Source organism: Ixodes scapularis, unplaced genomic scaffold (assembly GCF_016920785.2).
Source record: "Ixodes scapularis isolate PalLabHiFi unplaced genomic scaffold, ASM1692078v2 PGA_scaffold5__190_contigs__length_132052651, whole genome shotgun sequence".
Taxonomy (NCBI): domain Eukaryota; kingdom Metazoa; phylum Arthropoda; class Arachnida; order Ixodida; family Ixodidae; genus Ixodes; species Ixodes scapularis.
The window spans coordinates 106,657,184-106,680,420 of NW_024609880.1; positions in this window are offsets into that span (position 1 = coordinate 106,657,184).

A 23,237-nucleotide genomic window follows, 5' to 3' on the forward strand; every position below is an offset into this window, starting at 1 on the left:
CCCACGGGAAGCCCTCTCTCTGAAGACCCCACTTGTAGTTCCTCTCTACTCGTTACTAAGGCAGAGTTGGTTCCTGCTTCGATAATCCAAAAAATATGGCTTCAGATCAATTTCAGAATGTTTTCATGAGCAATACAATATGGCGACTAACATCAAACGAAGTTTCTAGCGTGGATGAGTCTGGATTGAAAAACCGTTCACTCACGCCCACGGGAAGCCCTCTCTCTGAAGACCCCACTTGTAGTTCCTCTCTACTCGTTACTAAGGCAGAGTTGGTTCCTGCTTCGATAATCCAAAAAATATGGCTTCAGATCAATTTCAGAATGTTTTCATGAGCAATACAATATGGCGACTAACATCAAACGAAGTTTCTAGCGTGGATGCGTCTGGATTGAAAAACCGTTCACTCAAACTCACGGGAAGCCCTCTCTCTGAAGACCCCACTTGTAGTTCCTCTCTACTCGTTAATAAGGCAGAGTTGGTTCCTGCTTCGATAATCTAAAAAATATGGCTTCAGATCAATTTCAGAATGTTTTCATGAGCAATACAATATGGCGACTAACATCAAACGAAGTTTCTAGCGTGGATGAGTCTGGATTGAAAAACCGTTCACTCACGCCCACGGGAAGCCCTCTCTCTGAAGACCCCACTTGTAGTTCCTCTCTACTCGTTACTAAGGCAGAGTTGGTTCCTGCTTCGATAATCCAAAAAATATGGCTTCAGATCAATTTCAGAATGTTTTCATGAGCAATACAATATGGCGACTAACATCAAACGAAGTTTCTAGCGTGGATGAGTCTGGATTGAAAAACCGTTCACTCACGCCCACGGGAAGCCCTCTCTCTGAAGACCCCACTTGTAGTTCCTCTCTACTCGTTACTAAGGCAGAGTTGGTTCCTGCTTCGATAATCTAAAAATTATGGCTTCAGATCAATTTCAGAATGGTTTCATGAGCAATACAATATGGCGACTAACATCAAACGAAGTTTCTAGCGTGGATGCGTCTGGAATAAAAAACCGTTCACTCACGCTCACGGGAAGCCCTCTCTCTGAAGACCCCACTTGTAGTTCCTCTCTACTCATTAATAAGACAGAGTTGGTTCCTGCTTCGATAATCCAAAAAATATGGCTTCAGATCAATTTCAGAATTGTTTCATGAGCAATACAATATGGCGACTAACATCAAACGAAGTTTCTAGCGTGGATGCGTCTGGAATAAAAAACCGTTCACTCACGCTCACGGGAAGCCCTCTCTCTGAAGACCCCCCTTGTAGATCCTCTCTACTCGTTAATAAGGCAGAGTTGGTTCCTGCTTCGATAATCTAAAAAATATGGCTTCAGATCAATTTCAGAAGGGTTTCATGAGCAATACAATATGGCGACTAACATCAAACGAAGTTTCTAGCGTGGATGGCGTGGATGCGTCTTGATTGAAAAACCATTCACTCACGCTCGCGGGAAGCCCTCTCTGAAGACCCCACTTTTAGTTCCTCTCTACTCGTTAATAAGGCAGAGTTCCTGCTTCGATAATCCAAAAAATATGGCTTCAGATTAATTTCAGAATTGTTTCATGAGCAATACAATATGGCGACCAACATCAAACGAAGTTTCTAGCGTGGATGCGTCTGGATTGAAAAACCGTTCACTCACGCTCGCGGGAAGCCCTCTCTCTGCAGACCCCACTTGTAGTTCCTCTCTACCCGTTAATAAGGCAGAGTTCCTGCTTCGATAATCCAAAAAATATGGCTTCAGATTAATTTCAGAATTGTTTCATGAGCAATACAAAATGGCGACTAACATCAAACGAAGTTTCTAGCGTGGATGCGTCTGGATTGAAAAACCGTTCACTCACGCTCACGGGAAGCCCTCTCTCTGAAGACCCCACTTGTAGTTCCTCTCTACTCGTTAATAAGGCAGAGTTCGTTCCTGCTTCGATAATCGAAAAAAATATGGCTTCAGATCAATTTCAGAAGGGTTTCATGAGCAATACAATATGGCGACTAACATCAAACGAAGTTTCTAGCGTGGATGCGTCTGGATTGAAAAACCGTTCACTCACGCTCACGGGAAGCCCTCTCTCTGAAGACCCCACTTGTAGTTCCTCTCTACTCGTTAATAAGGCAGAGTTCGTTCCTGCTTCGATAATCGAAAAAAATATGGCTTCAGATTAATTTCAGAATTGTTTCATGAGCAATACAAAATGGCGACTAACATCAAACGAAGTTTCTAGCTTGGATGCGTCTGGATTGAAAAACCGTTCACTCACGCTCACGGGAAGCCCTCTCTCTGAAGACCCCACTTGTAGTTCCTCTCTACTCGTTAATAAGGCAGAGTTGGTTCCTGCTTCGATAATCTAAAAAATATGGCTTCAGATCAATTTCAGAATGGTTTCATGAGCAATACAATATGGCGACTAACATCAAACGAATTTTCTAGCGTGGATGCGTCTGGAATAAAAAAACCGTTCACTCACGCTCACGGGAAGCCCTCTCTCTGAAGACCCCACTTGTAGTTCCTCTCTACTCGTTAATAAGGCAGAGTTCGTTCCTGCTTCGATAATCGAAAAAAATATGGCTTCAGATCAATTTCAGAAGGGTTTCATGAGCAATACAATATGGCGACTAACATCAAACCAGGGGGGGGGGGGGGGGGGGGGGGGGGAAGGTGCCGCCGCTTCCAATGCACCCTCCTCAGAATTTACGGCGCTCCGCGGGGGCCGCCATGTTAAAACTTGAGACCAGTGTTGCTGCATCTGTAGGTCGTCTTTAAGTTAGAGCCGACGGAGAAAATCTGGCCACGGCGCAACGCCGATGTACGCTGGAAGCTAGAGCCGGTGTAGGACGCCGATCTCACTACCCCTCCGCTCCGACTACGGTAGTGGTTTTGGCGTACGCCAAAATCAATACCGTAGTCATTTCGGCGTACGCCATAGTCAATACCGTAGTCTTTTTCGCATACCCCAAACACACTACCCTTACGCCAAATTCAATACCTTGAATAACGTCAGCTGAGCAGGGGTTGAGCTCCGCATTTCGCTAAAACTGGCGGAAGTAACTTTCTGCAGCATAACCAGGCATAACACCCTGATTGTTTGTTGTCGTTTGTATGAGCGGCGGAACGCGCGCGGCAGGCGTTAATTAATTGTGATTAGCGTCGATACGGCTGACGGCGCGCAGAGGTGAAGGGCACAAGCAAGGAAGCTTGGAGTGATTCTGTGTCGATGTGATTTGACATCGCTTCTTTCTGGTTCTTCGATCATGGTGCAAATGCAGGTGCCCGACTCCCGAGCCATTCGAAGGCAAGAGTGGTAGCCTGTCCGGTCTTTCAATCGCATGCACTGTCGTCATTTTGGGCACAGCGGAAAAAAATAAGAAGTTCACTATTTTAAATAGCGTGCGATCGGCCTGTCTAGATTCTGGCGACACCGTTTCAGGCCGTAGATGAGAAAATTTAGCCACTACAGTACGACTGCTAGCCTGGGTCTGTGCCTCACAACAGATCGAAACGGGTAGGGGTGGGGATCCCTGGCAGCGGGACCTTTCGCCGTACGAGCTGCGGTACGCTAACACACTCGACTTCCGATACCCCCTTGGGTCACAGCGCTTGCTGAAAGAAGTTGGGATCGTTTTACGCAGATTTTGCAGTGCGTACGAGACGCGCAACAGCTACGTACTACGTCCTAGATGCCCAAACTGAGGCTCACTACTTGTGCGCGGCTGTCGTGATCTGCAGCTGGGAACAGTATGCTCGCCATGAAAACGTTGCAGTGAGAAGTACGGAAAAGTAATACTATAAAAGTATAGTATCTAAAACTGGCTTACATTGTCACTGAACATATGGAAATAAAACTGATTAGGAATGCCGATCAGATGGGTGGGAATGTTATATAATGTGCTCAAGTTATGTGTGGCGTCACGTCGGCACAGGAATTCAAACTGGTTGCCCCCACCCCCGCTCCTAAATTCCTCCAATGCTGCTGGCAGCTTTTTATATATATATTGTAACTTTAAAGGCCCCAACAGGAGCATTACATAAGGAGTGTGTGTGTGTGTGTGGGGGGGGGGGGGAAGTACTTGAAAAATACAAAAGATCAACATATGAACAGACAGGTGGCTGATACCTACAGGGCTGGTGAGTAATATAAACAGTGAGAACAAGTGTGTGTGAAATAAAACTGGTACATAAATACACTTGCTAAAAGAGTAATCGAAGGATTGCGGAACAAGACGGGGTCACCTATGGCCAGGCAGAACCAGGGTAATCACCGACTCACACCAAGCATACCGGAACTTCCAGTCGAGCTTGGTGTCCTGAAAAGTGCTGCAAGTGCTCAAAAACAAAAGACCCCCAAAGGAGCCCATAGAATTTGAACGGGTACCTTCCCCCTCCGTTCTAGAGGGCAACAAACTTCCTCACCAGCAGGCCCGTGCACTAACTTACCGGGCCACAGCCGTGGAAGAGGTGCAGGACCAACCCATGGTCACCTAATAGGAAATACTAGTCGCATTCTACTGCAAAGAAAGGCGAAGACTGCCAGCCCCGCATCCTAAGTTAACGCCGGAGGAACAGATAGCGTATAGGAAAATTCAGTCGGGGTCCTTCCCCCACCCCCTTTTACTCAGTCGCATATGTTCCCCACTCAATACAGTGGGAACTGCCCAGTGTGCCAAGAGATAGGAGCCCTCCGCCACAACATACGTGAGTTTAAATTCAATCAAGACCACCCACCACCCACACCCTTTCCCCTGTAGAGCGATGGGAGAACTTGCTGTCCAGCCCCGCCCTGGACTGGAGGATCAGCTTCAATTGGTCAACAGGGGCCAGGCAGATAAGGCAGCATATAATATCTCGTGAAAAGGGAAGCCCTTCCTTCCAGCACAGACCACCGTGTTGAAATGCTCAGAATAAAAGTTTATTCTCTCTCTCTCTCCGATTGGTTGAAGTAGTTTGTGATCCGAAATACGTGACATGGGTGATTTAGTCGAGACAATGCTCTTCAAGGAGGAAGTACGAGTGAGTTATGAAGCATTGGATTATAATAGAAAATTTTATGAAATGGGGTTAAGCATGATATATCTTGTGGCGCGACTTATACAGCGGGCATTTCAGTGCAGAGACACTAGTTCTTCGGTAATGGTCATTAAGAATCGACCTGGCCGTGCGATTTTGAACTGACTCAAGATGGTTAATGGGATAAATTTGATGAGCATTCCGAATTGCCGCTGCGTACTCCAACTTTGGTGCAACGTAAGTCTCGTATGCCATTTTCCGGAGATGAGATGGTGGCGCCTTCAGATTTCTTTTGATGTACTCGAGAGTGCGCAAAGCCTCTGCTGAGTCTGTTTCAATGTGGTTATTCCAGGTTAAGTCATTAGGTAGTGCTGCACCAAAATATTTATTGATGGAGGCAGGCAGAGATGATTAGTCCAGAGCCAATGGAATACGAAAAATATGATGTTACATGTTTCCAAGTAAAGCGAAGTAATTTACATTTTGACATGTTTAATGACATTAGCCATTTGGAGCACCAGGCATGAATCAGGTCAAGGTCACTTGGAAGATTCAAATGGTCATCAGACAAAGTAATTTTGCAATATAGGACACAATCGTAAGCGAAGAGACAGACTACAATTGATAAGTCGTTAATTAAAATAAGAAACAGTAGTGGACCTAGTAATGCCCCCTGTGGAACCCCAGATATAGCGTGAGTAATATCTGACATATGGTTGTTAGCCACAGTGAACTGAGTGCGAGAAAAGAGAAAGTCACGAATCCAAGAAAGGACCAAAGGGTCAATACCCAGGATAGAAAGTTTTGAAATTAGATGACGATGGGGAACCCTTTCGAATGCCTTCGAGAAGTCGAGGAATACAGCATCGGTTTGGCCCTGCGGGTCAAGGTTAGTGATTAACTTGTGTTTGAGTTCAAAGAGTTGCGTCTCGCATGAAAAACCTCTACGAAATCCATGTTGATGATTGTAAAAAATATGATTGGCTTCTAAATATGATATGAAATGGTAGTTTGAGTCCAGCACATGATCACCGCTTTTAAAGACCGGAATGACCTTCACCAGCTTCCAGTCCAATGGTATACTCCGTTCCACCTTCAGTCCGACTGGACGTCGGGAAAAAATCGCGTGACCTTTCGGTTGGCCAGAGCGACGCAGGGAGCTCAAGGTCACATGACACTCTCTCAACGCTGAATTGGCTGGGATAGCTCCTAGCGTTTGCTGCGCTCGGACTGAAGGTGAAACGGAGTATAGGCAATCCTGCTGTGATGACTAAGAAAATATGAATCTGAGGAATTCACAGATATTACTTTGGTGTTGCTAAGAACTTTGGGGCTAATATTGTTTGGACCAGAAGATGATGAGAGTTTTAACCCTTCTATAAGTCAAAGCATTCTGGAAGCAGAAATGTTAGTGTCAATGGGGGCCATGGGCTCAAAACCAGAGCAAGGCAAACTTGGTATATGATCAATGCTTTCGTTTGATAGTATGGAAGAGAAATACTTACTTAAAGCGGTAGTGCAATGTGGCTCACACGGCGTTTACATTTTCATTCTTTAGTCGGATAGAGTCAGTATTATCTCTGAGTGAAAATACCTTCCAGAACTTCTGGGGGTTACTTAGCAGAATTCTTGCAGGTTCAAAGAAAATAACTTCTTTTTCGTCAACTTTACGCTCTGTACAAGATTTGAGACATGAAAAATAATCGTCCCAGACTTTGTTATTATTTACTCTTTTAGCTCTTTTATACATGCGCTTCTTTTTGTTATTTATAATGATCGTAAAGTTTTATTGTACCAGGGGTTATGCCCATCGCTGTTTACAATAACATTCGGAACAAACTGCTGAGTTAGATTATTAAGTTTGTTTTTAAATAGTAACCAGTTTTCTTCCACCGATCTTGAACAAAGGTTTTCGACATACGACTGATAGAATGATGACACGTTCCGATTTATGGTGACGTAGTAATCACCTTTGTTATAGCTCACGAATTGTTTGAACAGTTGGGCTCAGCGTCGGCACAGGGATAGATAACCCGATGATCAAGATGCCGTGGTCACTTAAGCCAACAACACAGTTGACAGTTTTTATTATTTCTGGTGTGCTTGTAAGGGTACGGTCAAGAATATTGTCACCACAGGTGGGTTGTTCAACAACTGGGGTGAGGTTAAAATTCAAACAGTTATTGAAAAACTCTCGTGCAGCATTCGAGCTGCTCGTGGTAAGATGAACCCAGTCAATGTTTGGAAAATTTAAGTCGTCAAAGATGGCAAAGTCTCCTTTTGGGTAAAGACTCTAAATGTCGAGTGGTGCGCAAAGTGTCGCAGTGCTCAGAACCATTGTTCAGTGCCCGATAATACAATGGGCAGGAGATCAAACTATAGGGGTACTTTATTTGAACTTGTCCCCATAGCCCGGTGTTTACTACCAGAGCATAACAAAGAAATTGAACCTAGTCATCAGTCGTGGGCACGTTAACAGCAAAAAGTAACAGTGTTACAGTTACAGTTACCTAGGGGGGAAAAGTAACACTGTTACAGTGACAGTCACCGGCTTCAAAAAGTAAAATGTTACAGTTACTGCAAAAAGAGTAACGCCGTTACTTTCTCGTCACAGTACAAAAATTGGACTTAAGAAATCACAAACCAAAACAATATTATTTTATTTGTTACACTATACAGTAAGAAGAAAGGTAAACTGAGAAATTAGAAAAATTTAAACCCAAAGGGTGTTTCTTTTTTTTGTGTGATTCGCCATTTCAGCATTTTGATGTGCATAATTTATTTGCAATAATTGATAAGCCAATGCTTTTGATGAGCGACATCGAAGATGACGATCCAAAGGCCACTTTTTATACGACCAAAGCGCTGGTAAGAGCGAAGCGAAGCACTCGTATCCAGACCGTGCATGACAAGCAGTCTTGGGCAGTAACTTGCTACTAGTAATGCGTTACTGGTAACTAGAGTTACTTTTTGGTAATGAGTTATTCTTTACTGCTGGTAACTTGTAACTGTAAGACTGTTTCTTTTGTATTGGGTAACTGTAACTGTAACTCCACGCATTAAACAAACAAAAAATTGTCTGGTTTAGCACACGACTGAGAATCGAGTCAGCACGAAACCGGGAGATAAAGGAAGCAGCACCCACGATGGTAGGGGCGGCGAACAATGTCCGTTTCACCAACTTTGTCTCACTCTTCTCATGTGGGGACCATTTGCAGGTGTCGGTGCTCGTGCAATATGTCTCCGAGTGTTCTCCCTCTCTTTTCGCCTTTGTAGGATGTGCGCTGTCATTCTTACACCCAGCGGGTCACCATCTCCCCTTCCCTATTAGTTTTTAAGGAAGCCGTCCCCACATTGTGCAGAAAGCCGGCGCTTGTTTCACTTATTTGTTCTCTTCAGAGCCGCTCGAGTAAACACGAAGGCAGGTTCAAATGAAATATCCTTTTTCGTTGATAACCTCAAGAAACACCTCAATGGTTGGACACTTTGCTGTGGAACCACACATGGCTTTTTAGACAGAGACCCCGCAGTGGTCGTCGTACATTCTCGTTGAGCACCAGAAGGCCTCACTTTGTCTCCTTTCCTGTATATTCTTTCGAAACTGTTTGACCCGCTACGTTCAGGCCTGCTTCCGAGTATATCCCGTGAGGTAATTATGCGATCATCCGTGTCCTCAGTCGTTTCGGGGTCAAAAATAAACAAAAACATTAACTGATGTGGGCCGATGACAATTTTGAAAAACAGTTTATTCTAAGTTATAGTCATGCAAATAGTGGATTTTGAGTTTGAAGCGAAAAATTTTGGCCAAATATTTTCAATTTGAACATTGAAAAGCTTTCCCATGCCTTTCACTGCATTATATTAGACGAAAACCCAGCTAAAATCGTGAAGGTTGTTCTACTTATTCATTTATAAGGTAATTAAGTTTAACTATCAAATATTTATGAACTGTGACCTCAGAAGGTCTGATGTCATGGGATGGCAGGTAAACGACGGATCTGATATAAAATGAATCCTATAGAGACAGCCAATCATACCTAATTGAGTGAATTTACAAATCTTGCCATATAAAATATTCTTTCTTTAATCTCGAGTTAAAAAGTGAAAGACGTTTACAACTCCCTGTAATGCCGAATTAAAGCGCAGCTCTTGAGGAGGAGGAGGGAAGTAGTGAAGGGAAGGTATACCCCTCCTCCCCCCTCACCTCCTTATCCTCCTCCTCTCCTCATTCTTGAATCTCCTCCGGGGGGGGGGGGGGGTTATGTGACCTTAGGGGGGGGGGGGTCTCGGAGGGGGTCACGTGACCTCGGGGAGGTGGGGGGGGGGGTCACGTGACCTCAAGGGGGGGGGGGTCACATGCAGCCCTAGTGGTTAGTCCATGCTAAGTGTGAGGAAATCTAACATGCTGGGAGCTTGTATCCATTTAGCCAAAAAACCAATTACTTTTATGTAATTGGAGACGTTTGGCTAACAGCTAGGAGGGAGAGAGAGACAAATTTTTTTACGATGATGCTTCGTCCGCATTATCTGCATCTCATTAGCGGTCAAAAAGATGCTGGTAGTGAGGGCGGCAGCATGGTCTCTGCGACGTTGAGAATGTGTGACACTAATTGGGGCCATAGTGTCAGTTGTGCTTCCCAGGGTGGGGTGGTCCAGCTCTTAACTGACAGATGTGGAAGGCATGAGGAGGAAGGGGGTGAGGTATTATGAAGATGATTGTGCACGGGTACAGATCGGTTAGGGTAGGCATGCACTAGTTATTAGGCACATATTCCAAAAGCGCCGCAAAGCAATATTTAGCCGACATTTAAGCGTTTGCACGGTGCAGCTAGGCACATAGCCAGGATTTTGTTTCGGGTGGCGCCCGCCCATGACTAAATTCTGTATGAGGGGGTGGGGTGAGAGGTGGTCCCAGCAAAATGGAAGATTTCGGGGGGAGCCTGGGCACCATGGGTCTCTCTCCTGGCTACGTGCCACGGTGTATACATGAGTAAATCCTAGTGCTGCAGGGGGGAGGGGTATTATTGTGTTGCGAGACTTGAAAAGTTTAAATTTGGTATACAAATCACTCCTTTTTATTATTCCGTATACACTATGAAAACATTTCCTTGCCATTTGCATACTGTTTGGTATACACATCTAATACATTTGGTTAGAATATTTCTTAGTATAGTAGATCCCCAGCTAAAATTCTCATTAGATCCAATTGGAATTTTAACTGGTTTTAACCGGAATCGATTGGTTTTAGTGGGTTCCAATCAGCACATTGGCCAATGGGTCTCATCAATTGGAATTTAATAATTCGGAGGCATCCGGTTTAGAGAAGCTCGTTTTAGCGAACGCTGTTTTACCGACCCCGGTTTATCGAATCCCTTGAGAACCCAGTTTAGAGAAGATGGCGATGAGCTTCCCCTTAGCGAATTCGGCTGCCATTTGGCACGGATAAATTGGTTGTCTGAAAACCCAACTGGTACCAATTTTAAATTCCAATTGGAATCGAATGGGAATTGGGATGTCATATGCAAATTAACCTTCAGCACCAGCATCTTCTTTGCCAAGCATATTTTGTCCCTTCATCAGGGAAAGCAACCTACTGGTGCAATAGTTTTGTTTAACCGTGTCTTTCATCTATTCTGGGTTCGGGGCAGCCGAAGTGAAAACAACCTGGGTCCAGACATTTCGTTGAACGCCGTTTCATTGAACGCCGTTTCATTGAACGCCGTTTCATCAAAGCCGTTTCATTGAACACCGTTTCATTGAACGCCGTTTCATCGAATACCGTTTCATCGAAGCCGTTTCATTGAACGCCCTTTCATCGAGCGCCGTTACAGCCGGTAATATTTTTGTAATTTATTTTAATTTTTATACACAACGTCATCTAATTCTCCCTTTTTTAAATCACAGGGTGCAGTGACGAGATAAGTTCCATTGTGAACATATCCTGCTTCGAGAAGAAAGCCTCCATAAAACAATGACCCCACTCCATGTCACATAAAACAATTAAAAATGAGACAAAAAAAAACAAAACAGAAAGCACAATGTGCTTTCTGGGAAGCGGGTAGTGTTTTATTGTCTGACAGCGTGTACGTGTAACCTTGGGTTATGTGAGGATGCGAAAAGGTTCTTGTCTTCTTCGGTGACAGAGTACAGCCAGGGCTTTACTGTTGTCTGGTGCGGGTTGGCCTTCATAAGAAAGCGCCCTGAATATCATTCATAGGCAAAAGGGCCGGTGATAAAGTTAACAGTGAAGGGGAGGTGATTCCAGTCCAGGTGTAGCCCGGAACAATGTTGGCTGAAACTTTGTGCAGCTTTTGTCTCTGTATAGTTTGAAAACTAAAAAAAAAAAAAAAGTAGAATTAACGTTTAATTTGAGCATAAAGCTGATAATCAGAGTATCGTTATGTTTTATTTTGTGTGCTCTCCTGGCAGAGTATCGTTATGTTATAAGCGTGCTGCCCTGGCAGTTAAATGCTTTCCGTGAATAAACCTTCAACTAAACGTAAATGTGCAAACGAGCTGGTGTGAATTGCACATTACTGAAACCCCCAGACTGCCGGTAAAAAAATGACACAGAAACCTAAAAGTGTTTGGAGTGTCGGTCCTTTACCTCCAGTGTCATGTTTTCTGTCGTGTACACGAGTAAAACTTTTCAGTAAGTCGCATACCCATTTTTTTTTTATTTTTTTTTATACCAATGGTTTTTATTTCTAGTAGTTTGACTCCACCTTAAACACAGTTTCACAAGTGACTACTTTTGTCTTAACAAATGTAAGGTAAAACATCTATAAAGCACTGTTATGCCCCAAAATTCGATACAGAGAAATTCGATGAAACGGCCCTTAGCGATTCGATGAAACGGCGTTCGATGAAATGGCGTTCGATGAAATGTCCATTCATTCAATGAAACGGCGTTCGATGAAACGGCGTTCGATGAAATGTCCGCTACCCAAAACAACCGCATCTCCACGTGGTGAATGATGTTGATTGGGGCGAAGCTCTGGCGGTGCTTGTCTGCGTAGACGCTGAGCCGCAGCATGCCGAGCCTTTCGTTAGTTTTCATCCATGTCGCGCTGCGGTCAAATGCTCAAATGATATAACCACGTTCCCTACCACACATTCTCTTTCTGACATGGATGAAAACGAACGAAAGGCTCGGCATGCTGCGGCTCAGCGTCTACGCAGACAAGCACCACCAGAGCTTCGCCCCATCAACATCATTCACCACGTGGGGATGCGGTTGTTTTTTGCCCTACACGAGCACGGGAGCATGTGCTCACGTGCTCGTGAGCACGAGCACCCGACGCCGGACATCGGATGGACATACGGACATGGCTAGCCCCTAAGGAGCTTCGCCCGTAAAAAAAAGAAAAAGCGCGCTGTCCCACAAGCCCGCTGGCGGGACAGCGACCTTGGTCGGAAAAGCGTTATCTGTCCCCGCCTAAATGGAGACATCTGGTCACATTTATTGAAGGCTAAACATAAAACAGTGCAAAACAACGAGGACTAGCTCCACAGGACTAGTGCATCGTTCGTCCTGTGGTGTTTGTCCCTTTCCTTAGTCCTCTTTGTTTTGCGCTGTTGTACCTACATGACTTTTAACCAATCATAAACCTGAAATTTTTTTATCTACTGTAGTTGCCCTTGCAATTGCTTGAGCTCCTGTACCATCTGCTCAGCCTGTGAGTTGCCGATGATGAGGTGGTGCGCTGGTGACTCAGATGATATTCATGCAATAAATCATGGTAACTTAAAGCAGCTCCGTTGCCCAAACAAACCTTTATTAACACTTCAATTGTGTCTAACAAAGACCATAAATCCTTGATTACTACGCTCGACGACATGCTGCTATCCCAGCCATTAGGTGTATAACAACCTGAAATGCTTTTCATCACTGAACCTGTAAAGCCTACGTGAATTTCATTCCAGGATGTTGGCCATTCTCAATGTCAGTGTTTTTACCTTGGCTTTCTGGTTGTTTGGCATTGAGTATGGGATCCAGACATAATGGTCCCGGACCTTATGACCTAGACAATATGGCCCTGGACAAAATGGTTCCCAAGTGCCAGGCCGCACAAAATGGTCCCATGTTGGTTTCACTGCATTTTTCTTTTTTTTCTTGCTTTTCACAGGTTTGTAGATTGCATGTATTTATTTTTGGTAAACATTTGTGACATGAGCCATTGGTTATTTTAAAGTTACTTTTTAATTGCTTGGTCTTCACAGGTTTATTAAATGTATTCGCAAAATACTTATATTGCGAGCCGTTTGTCAATCTAGAGTTTATATTTTTCACGCATAATTTTCGCCATTTGTTCTACTTTTCGTGTGTTCAACTTGAGTTTCAACCAGTCTACCGAGAAATGCAACAGAAACTTCAAACAATCTGCATACAGTACAGACAATTGAGCCATATCATGAATGACCCTCTGAAAGGCGTGGGCCAAGTGCCGTTTCAAGATCGTAGACCTTTTGGACTGGATTGGGTTTTTATGGCGCAAGGGCTGCTGAGGCCAAACAGCATCAAAGAAGGGTAGTCTTTTTGTAAGAACGTAATAAAACATGTCATGTGTTCAGAAGCATGTTTATTATTTTCCATTCATATTTTCTAACATTGCATCAAAACATGCGGTATCTGCACGGTAGATTGCCTTTATTCCCCCTATGACGAATCAACATGTGACCAATAGACCGTTAAAAGTAATCGCTGCAGATATCAGTGACATTTTGGACAGTGCGTCAAATGTGTCGGAAATTTTACTCGGGACCATTTTGTCCAGGTTTGCGCTTGGGACCATATTGTTTGGGATCATATTGTCCGGGATGATATTGTCCGGGACCATTTTGTCTGGGACCATATTGTGCTACACCCATATATGCTATTTTCCCCAAATCCTGGCCATTAGATATATAGCTTCTGGCACAGGCTTTCATGGCGATGATTCTGAGGTATACGGAGTGCACCAGAGTCAGCGACCCAGTCCGTGGATCCATTGGTATCACAACACACGATCCCTGCATTAAACAACATCATGTCACCAACACACTGATCTCACCAGCTATTGTGCACATGCTTGGTGACGTCATAACTGCTCACAGGGGACAGACGGCTGTGCACAAGACAGGTGGTGTCGTTCCGTGTACTGCACGCACAGGCCCACAGCGGGGTTATCGCGCGTGCAGGGGACTGCAGTTCTCAGAATGAATAGCGGCAGCAGCAGCGTAACAAAACCCTTGAATAGGTCAAAAATATCCTCTCCGGGGCCTCCGACATTTCTACTCTGAACTGCTTCAGACACGTGCGAAAGGGTGAAATTCTATGTGGTCTTTTCTGCCAGCTTCTGGAACATAATTAGAGTCTCCTGCAGGTCAAGAATAGCAGAAGTCTCTGTCCCTCTCTCTCGACATTGGCGGAGCGAACACTGGAGAGAAGCAAACCACCTATCATGACAAGTATAGGTGGTTTCCTCTTCTCCACTCTCATGCTATTCTTGACCTGCACAGACTATAGCGCCCTTGTCAACGCTTGCAACATGAGCAGAACTGTGGGAGGGTTGGGCTCATCCTTGCCCGCAGGAAAGGCAGTCTGCTCAAAATGTCTGCGTTCAGATTCTTCAACGCACAGCTACAGGCAACACTGAATTTGCCTGCTGGCACCTGTCAGCATCATGGATCGTCTTGATCAGCTCGAGGCAAGGATGCCGAAAACCTCGTCCTCGGAGTTTTCGTGCAGCATAAACTCTGACAAACACTGTTCCAAGAGTCCGCAAAGAAAATAAGGTCCAAAGCACCTAGGAAGAGGGTTTCTGTTCAAGCTGAGTCAGCCGCAGACACTGCAGTCGCTGACCAACGTGACTGTGAGCTCGGTTTCTCGGCTGCGCACGGACATCATCGCCTGGTTTCACCAGATAAATTTCAGGTTCCAGACGTTTAAAGTTGCACCAGGTGAGGCCATTCCATTGATTGTATCCAAGCTACCATCTAAGGACTCCATGTAGATTATGTACCACCTCAAGACGGCCAAGCTAACAATGTAGGACAACGAAGCTGAGGCAAAACAAAAGATGTTCAGCACAAGTCAGCACTCGGGAGAGTCCTGCACCAACTCCGCCTTCTATTTACTGGAGCTCATCAATGAGTGCAGCTACCCAGAGACGAAGGCGGAGAAATGCAAGGTTATCCTGGCCACACTCTTCCACAAAGCACGAAAGCATGCTTCGACAGGCGCTTCGCTTCGTTGAATGAGTTGCTGGACTCTTTCCTTTGCTTTGACCAGGTTGTCTTCAGCCAACCAAAGACACCGGTTTTGGCTCTTGCTGCAGAGCGAGTGCAAGCTGCGCAGGGACAAAGAAAGCGCACTCCTTCCTGCTCTTGAAGCAGGGCCGGCCACCGCCTCATCGGAACGCTGACGACAGCAATCGTCACCAGCACACTTCTGCAACAGGGAAGCAAAAGAAGCAGCATGTGTCGCTTCAGCATGTGTCAAAAACTTTGCGGGACTTTCAATGTTCTTCGTCCCAGTACCCTGAAGTTCGTCCGCTCCGTCTCATTTGTAAGAGACGCGGCCACTTTGTCACGTGATGCCGGCAAGAGCTGACCCAAGAATTTCTGGAATGGCAACGGCACTTTGAGTCTGTTGCATTGTTGACGGAGAAAAGTGAAAACCTGATGCCCCTACCGCCTGGAAGGTGTCATTAGTAGTTTGTTACATCACCTCTGGTGCTGCAGTGGGCATCAAGACAATTAAGCTCAGCAATGCGAACACTGACCACATTTTCCGTTGATTAAGCCTTTTTTTGCCAGGGGACTTTTGTCTCAGAACCTTGGAAAGTTGTCAACCCTCAGCACCAACGTTGGTGTCACATTTGATAGCGGTACGCAGCTCGGAAGGTGACCTCCAGACAAATCAAGCTTGCTCAAGAAAAGCAAGAAAGCGACTTTGACAGTGGCACATGTATGTTCTTTTTAAGGACTAGCTCGAGTTGTAGGAGAGCCCACTCATCAGAGTCAAGGTAACACTATGATTTACTGGCCCTCGCCAAATCGTGAGCCGGCTCTCTCCCGTGAACTACGAGCTTGAACTCGTGGACGGTACTGGCCGCAATGTAGTGCATGTGGAGAAACTGAAGCCGGTCGTCAAATTTGTGCAGCCTCTACCTGGGAACTGAATTTTGTAAACTTTATAAGTTTTTTTTCTCATTTATCACGTCGTATGTATATCATTATTTAATCATGTGCATATTGCTCAATGCAGTATTTGTTTAATGTTTGTTGCATGGCAGCGTGATATCAGGTCGACACTTAAAACCCTTGGCACGTGACGAGCTGCAAGAGACATCGCTCTGAGGCGGCTCGTGCGAGCGCTCATGATCGAAATAAAAGAAGTAGTTTTGGCATGGTAGTTGATGACGTTGACATGTCTTTCCTGAGCACGGTGCCCATTTATCTTGATGACCGATCCAGATCGTCACAACAACATTACCCAGGTAGAATTCCATGATGGGTTTTCCTGCTAGGACTGTCTCCTTGCAGAGCTGAAAAATATCCGCGGCAGCCGAAATTTTCAAGAGCATCCTTTTCACTCTGTGTCGTCCTTTGATGGTGTTTATGGTGAGCATATCTGCTGTCTCCACTGTCACACACAGCTAGTGGAATGCCTTGTGGCTGGGGCCTCTGCCGTGGTCTGCGTGGGGGTGGGTTGGGGCACAGCGAGTTTTCTTATCTTCCCCTCTGATTATTCATTGTTTCCATACGTGTTATCTTGTACTTACGACTACAGTTTGTTTATGTTTATACCTACTCAGCGGCGGGCTAGCAGGCGCACATGCGTAAGGGTATTAACCTTTCTGTCTAGCCTCGCACGCCGCTGAGTGGGCAAACTTTCTCGTGCAAATAAAAATTATTATTATTATTATTATTAGTGAGGTCCACTGTTGAAAAAATAGTGCCTCCAAGCACGCTCACCACAAAATTTGTTACAGCCCGCATCAGATTTACCGCCAGTTTTTCAACAGCGTTCAGTGTTGTGTTGGCTCGATTATGCCTTAGCTTTGGAGCATCCGGAGTTCTGCCTCCACTGCGGTACACATTGCAAACGGAACAGGTCTAGCCTTCAAAAAACGCAGTGCTGCATCTTTTTTCAGATCCAGGTTCACCGAGGGTTCTTTGTGCCTGCTCATCCCTGGGTGAAGAACTTCCTCATGTGTCAGCAACGCGGCATCTAGGGTCTTGCAGTAGAGTGCGACTAGTATTTCCTTTTAGGTCACCATGGGTTGGTCCTGCACCTCTTCCATGGCTGTGGACCGGTAAGTCAGCGCGCAGGCCTGCTGGTGAGCAAGTTTGTTGCCCTCTACCACGGAGTGGGCAGGTACCCATTTAAATTCTATGGGCTCCTTTGGGGGTCTTTTGTTTTTGAGCACCTGCAGCGCTTTTCAGGGCACCGAGCCCGACTGGAAGCTCCGGTATGCTTGGTGTGAGTCGGTGATTACCCTGGTTTTGCCCGGCAATAGGTAACCCCGTCTTGTTCCGCAATGCTTCGATTACTCTTTTAGCAAGTGTATTTATGTACCAGTTTTATTTCACACACACTTGTTCTCACTGTTTATATTACTCACCAGCCCTGTAGGTATCAGCCACCTGTCTGTTCATATGTTGATCTTTTGTATTTTTCATGTACTCCCCCCCCCCCCCCCCCACACACACACACACTCCTTGTGTAATGCTCCTGTTGGGGCCTTTAAAGTTACAATAGATATATATATATATATATATATATTTAAAAAAAAGCTGCCAGCTGCATTGGAAGAATTTAGGAGCGGGGGTGGGGGCAACCAGTTTGAATTCCTGTGCTGACGTGACGCCACACATAACTTGAGCACATTATATAACATTCCCACTCATCTGATCGGCATTCCTAATCAGTTTTATTTCCATATGTTCAGTGACAATGTAAGCCAGTTTTAGATACTATACTTTTATAGTATTACTTTTCCGTACTTCTCACTGCAACGTTTTCATGGCGAGCATACTGTTCCCAGCTGCAGATCACGACAGCCGCGCACAAGTAGCGAGCCTCAGTTTGGGCATCTAGGACGTAGTACGTAGCTGTTGCGCGTCTCGTACGCACTGCAAAATCTGCGTAAAACGATCCAAACTTCTTTCAGCAAGCGCTGTGACCCAAGGGGGTATCGGAAGTCGAGTGTGTTAGCGCACCGCAGCTCGTACGGCGAAAGGTCCCGCTGCCAGGGATCCCCACCCCTACCCGTTTCGATCTGTTGTGAGGCACAGACCCCAGGCTAGCAGTCGTACTGTAGTGGCTAACTTTTCTCATCTACAGCCTGAAACGGTGTCGCCAGAATCTAGACAGGCCGATCGCACGCTATTTAAAATAGTGAACGTCTTATTTTCTTCCGCTGTGCCCAAAATGACGACAGTGCATGCGATTGAAAGACCAGCGGGCAGGCTACCACTCTTGCCTTCGAATCGCTCGAGAGTCGGGCACTTGCATTTGCACCATGATCGAAGAACCAGAACGAAGCGATGTCAAATCACATCGACACAGAATCACTCCAAGCTTCCTTGCTTGTGCCCTTCAGCTCTGCGCGCCGTCAGCCGTATCGACGCTAATCACAATTAATTAACGCCTGCCGCGCGCGTTCCGCCGCTCATACAAACGACAACAAACAATCAGGGTGTTATGCCTGGTTATGCTGCAGAAAGTTACTTCCGCCAGTTTTAGCGAAATGCGGAGCTCAACTGGCTCAACCCCTGCTCAGCCGACGTTATTCAAGGTATTGAATTTGGCGTAAGGGTAGTGTGTTTGGGGTAGGCGAAAAAGACTACGGTATTGACTATGGCGTACGCCGAAATGACTACGGTATTGATTTTGGCGTACGCCATAACCACTACCGTAGTCGAAGCGGAGGGGTAGTGAGATCGGCGTCCTACACCTGTTTGCTTTCGTTGTTTTTGTTTGGTCGGAGAAAATCTAGCAACAACGCACGTTCAAGTTTCAACATGGCGCCGGTATTGCTTCAGCGCTTCGGTTTGACCACGTTTGACGCGGTTTGCCAGCACATGTAGCGAAGACGTGACCGGAGAAGTGCCGCTGTGATGGTCCCGGAAGACGGAAAGTATCATTCGTAATCGTCGTGCATGCTTAGAAAGCGAGGGGAGTCACAGAGTCCACGAGTACGCAACCACAAGCCAAGGTTCACGACAGCGCTCCGTTGACTTCGGCGATCTTGTTCTGTTTGATGCATAGAGATAGGTTTGGTGCAACACGGCGATGCGACAAAGAGTTGAAACGTTCGTGGTGTGTCGTGCGGTGCTTGGAGGTAGAATCCCATACTAACACGAAGCGCAAATTGGTTATTGTGGCGTTAAAATTCAACGGGTTCAGTTCCGTCGTCGTCATCAGCTGATCCGGTGCAACTGGTCCGGGAGGACGCAGCGAGCGCTTTTAAAAGTAAATCTTCCTTCGTTCCGTTTCAAAATGTGGAAGATTCTCGACGCATACCGTGAGTAAAAAGCTGCGGGCGTTTTCAACAAAATTACGTCGTTTTAATTGAACTATGGACTACGGATTCTTGACCTAGACCTGCCGTTGTTATGCTTCGTGTTGTTGGCGTTTGCACAGCTACGCACACCGCCCGAGTAGATGATTCGGTCCTGCAAACGACCGGTCATATAGAATTTCAGAGAAACATAAGTCACCACTGATATTTTCTTGTAAATCTCGTGTGAATTTGTTGCGCTCGTCATGCGGTGTGAATAAATTAGGGCAACGTTTCCTATCTGCCTACGGATGCATGAACTGAGACCATTTTTTACGTAGTGAACATAGCGTTTTTTCTTTATTTTGGAAAAAGGTGTTGGCGAATTTATTATGGTACAATCACTTGAGAGTTCAGAAATTGGAGAGAGCGAGCATGCTTTCTCAACTTCGTCACTTTTCTCTCTGGCATTGCTCCTAGTTTCAAGTTGCAGTTTCACTAGACATACCTACTAGCAGGTACAAACTGCTCTAAAGCAAATAAAAGACTGGTAAGTCAGGGCGGTGCGGACTCCGTGTTTCGCGCTTTTCGCAAGGTTACTGGGTAAGTGCTTTTGCGAGGTATGCGGAATACGCAAACGATTTTGTTATGCCCGTCGGTTGCGTCTCTCCAGCAAAACGAATAAGATGATCTACAAAGGCGCAATAACAAGCCAATATTTACATTAACAGTGCATTTGATTCGGTGGTACGTGTAGTTGTATTTTACCCTGCTTTCTGCAACAGCGTGTCATGACGAAGAGCTGGAACGTTCACGCGGTTTGTGCTGGGCTGCCGGTTGACCCAGGGGCAAATCCAGAACTCAGTTTTTTTTTGTTTTTTGTTTTTCCTTTGGGGGGGGGGGGGGGGAAGGCGAGGGGGCAGGGAAAATCTAAACTCTAAAGCAAGATAAAAAGGACTCCGGTTGCGCCTTTTGTTTTACCCGCCGCAGAACCACACTGCGCCGACGGCCCCTAGATGTGCGCCGCTGCGCCGACTTTTGGTTCTAACTTCTGCCGTGCTTTGAAACCGCCGCCGCGGACTTCAGTCTAAGCGACGGAGTGGTTCTCCAAGTGTGTGCGCCTGCTAGGGTGCGGCCTACCCTATTTCGAACCCTCGTCCTTGAGTACCGAGCTTCCTACCACCTGGCAGGACGGGAGTTGGTTTTATTTCGGGGAATCCACCCATGTCAAATCGCCCTCCAAGAAGGGGGCGGGGGGGGGGGGGGGGGGGGTCAACTGTTTGGAGGGTAGGCGGCCGCCCCCGTCGCCTCCCGCCTCCCCCTTGGGTCTGCCCCTGAGTTGACAGAAGCCCGCGTCGCCCGCATCGTGAGTGCACTTGGGCTGTTGTAGTGGCTCTAGGCTGTTGATGCTGAAGCCTTTCATCTGCGGCTTGCTGTCAGCTGATCCGGCTGCTCGACGGTGAGGAAGCGGCGAAAGTGACCTCTGAAGCAAATCTAAATCCTTGTTCATCTTGTGGGATGCTGCGTCGTGGTGACGAGCGAATCCCAACATAGAAAAGGAACGGAGGTTTTATTGCCTCGGCGGCGTCGGTCGACGGACGTTCCTCTGTCCCGCGTGACTGTGTAGCGGGCGGCCGTGCTTCCCTGAAGCAGACGACGACGAGGCTTTATAGCGCCAAAATGCTGGTGATTGTGCGTCGCCACAATCTAGTTATCCGGTGTCAAAGTGTGGAAGGTGTCCAAGTGTACTGAGGGCGGGAACTACGAGCGTTTTGCCTTGCTTTCGTAACCGAAACCAGAACAGCGAGATAACTGCCTTGCGTACTCCAAAATGATGGAAGCAATAAGTTGCCAAAACCTGTTTTTAAGGTTTCAAGCCGAGTAAACAAGACAAATATAATTAAACTTCGTTGTTTGTATGCAGGAGGACTTATATAACACAACAATACATTTTTTCCAAAACGAAAAAGAAAGTAAAACTTCGTCCGCCGTATATGGCAGCAACTTCTCCACTGCGAAACCTATGCTGGCAACGTAAGCGGTTTTAATATGGCAGCCTCCGCTTTGCGCCGCGTTCCCTTTCCCTCCTTCCCCCTGTAGTATTTGTATATAGTCCATAATGCCGACACTGAAAAAGAAGCCGATGCCGCGCGTGAAATAAACAGGGCCGGGCACCCGCGCTCGGGGTGCTCGAGACTCAGAGACCATGACCAGCAGCCGGCGGTTGTCATTCCTTCTTTGAGCTTCAACGACGGGCCCCTGGCCGCCGCTTGATCAGAAATACTACATTTTGGCGACGAGGATGGGATTTTGTTAACGAACTCCGCGCCGCGGATGGGTGGTGGCCGACACTGGCAAGTACGCTAATCCATTTATCGCTAAGTTTACTTCGTGCTCAACCTTCGAGCCTGTCCCAACATGGCGGCTGTTCCATTCCCAGCTCCCCCGCCATTTTTGCCAACGCCAGGCACCCCCATACAGCCTTGGAAGACATGGAAATCGAGTTTTATGAATTACCTCGATGTTATTGAAGCGGATCAGTATTCGGCTAAGCGCAAACGTGCCTTACTTATAAGCTTGCTTGGCCAGGAGGGCCAGCGAATAGTAGCTACATTTAACATGGCAGGACCCGCCGTGAACGAGAACGTCACAGAGTTTGACGTTTTATTAACGGCTCTTGACGGTTATTTCGCTGCTGGTACGAACGTGGTCCTTGAGCGGAAAAAGTTTCACAGTCGTGTCCAGGCGCCCGGCGAAAGCGTACTGGATTTCCTTGGAGCGCTCCGGCACCTCGGATCGTTTTGCGACTATGGTGACTCTCTTGACGATCGAATCGCGGAGATGTTTTTGACGGGACTTAGATCATCGGAGGTACAGGATCGGTTGATCCGAGAGTCTGTGGGGGCTGCCGCACCGAGCCTCGAACGTGCTGTCTCCCTTGCACAACAGTTCGAGCAGACATCTCGAGACTGCGATATGTACCATCGATTAGGAGCCGGTTCGCGTTCTGGCACATCACAGTTGTCCTCCTCCGTTGATCGGGTTGTCACTCCGCCCTGTCAAAATGGCCGCTCTCCACAGCAGTTCGTCGTTAACCCTAGTCAAGATGGCGGGGTTCGGCATGCTGTAGGCGTTTCCTACTCACCTTTTCACCAATCTCGGGTACTGACCCGTACCTCGGACCGTCGTTCGGCGCGTGATGCACCTCCGGGAGCACACACTTTTCCGCGTGACGAAGTGCCATGTCAATTTTGTGGCCGTCGGCCCCATCCCCGAGAGATGTGCCCTGCTTCGCGGGCAACGTGTTTCTCGTGTGGCAAGTCCGGGCATTTCGCTAACGTCTGCCGGAGTTACCCGCCTCCACCCGTCGGCAGCGATCGACGTCAACTAGCCTTGCCGACTGGACGTGGCCAATCCTTCGGGCGCCGGTACCAGCGTTCCGGAGCTGGTCATGCCAGCACTCCCATCCATGGCATCGTGACGTTCCCAGACGACGACGACGACGACCTACGACCCAGCGTGTACACTGTTGGGTCTTACGATGAGTCGCCGCAGCCAGCCAGCCGACGACGACAAAACTTCATTGCCGATGTACAGGTAAACGGCATCCCGATGTCTTTGTTAATTGACACTGGATCGGAAGTTTCTATCATCTCTGAACCCACCTTCCAAAGAATTACCAGGAATTGTCGAATTCAATTAATGAAACCACCGCGCACTTTGGTGCATTACCTT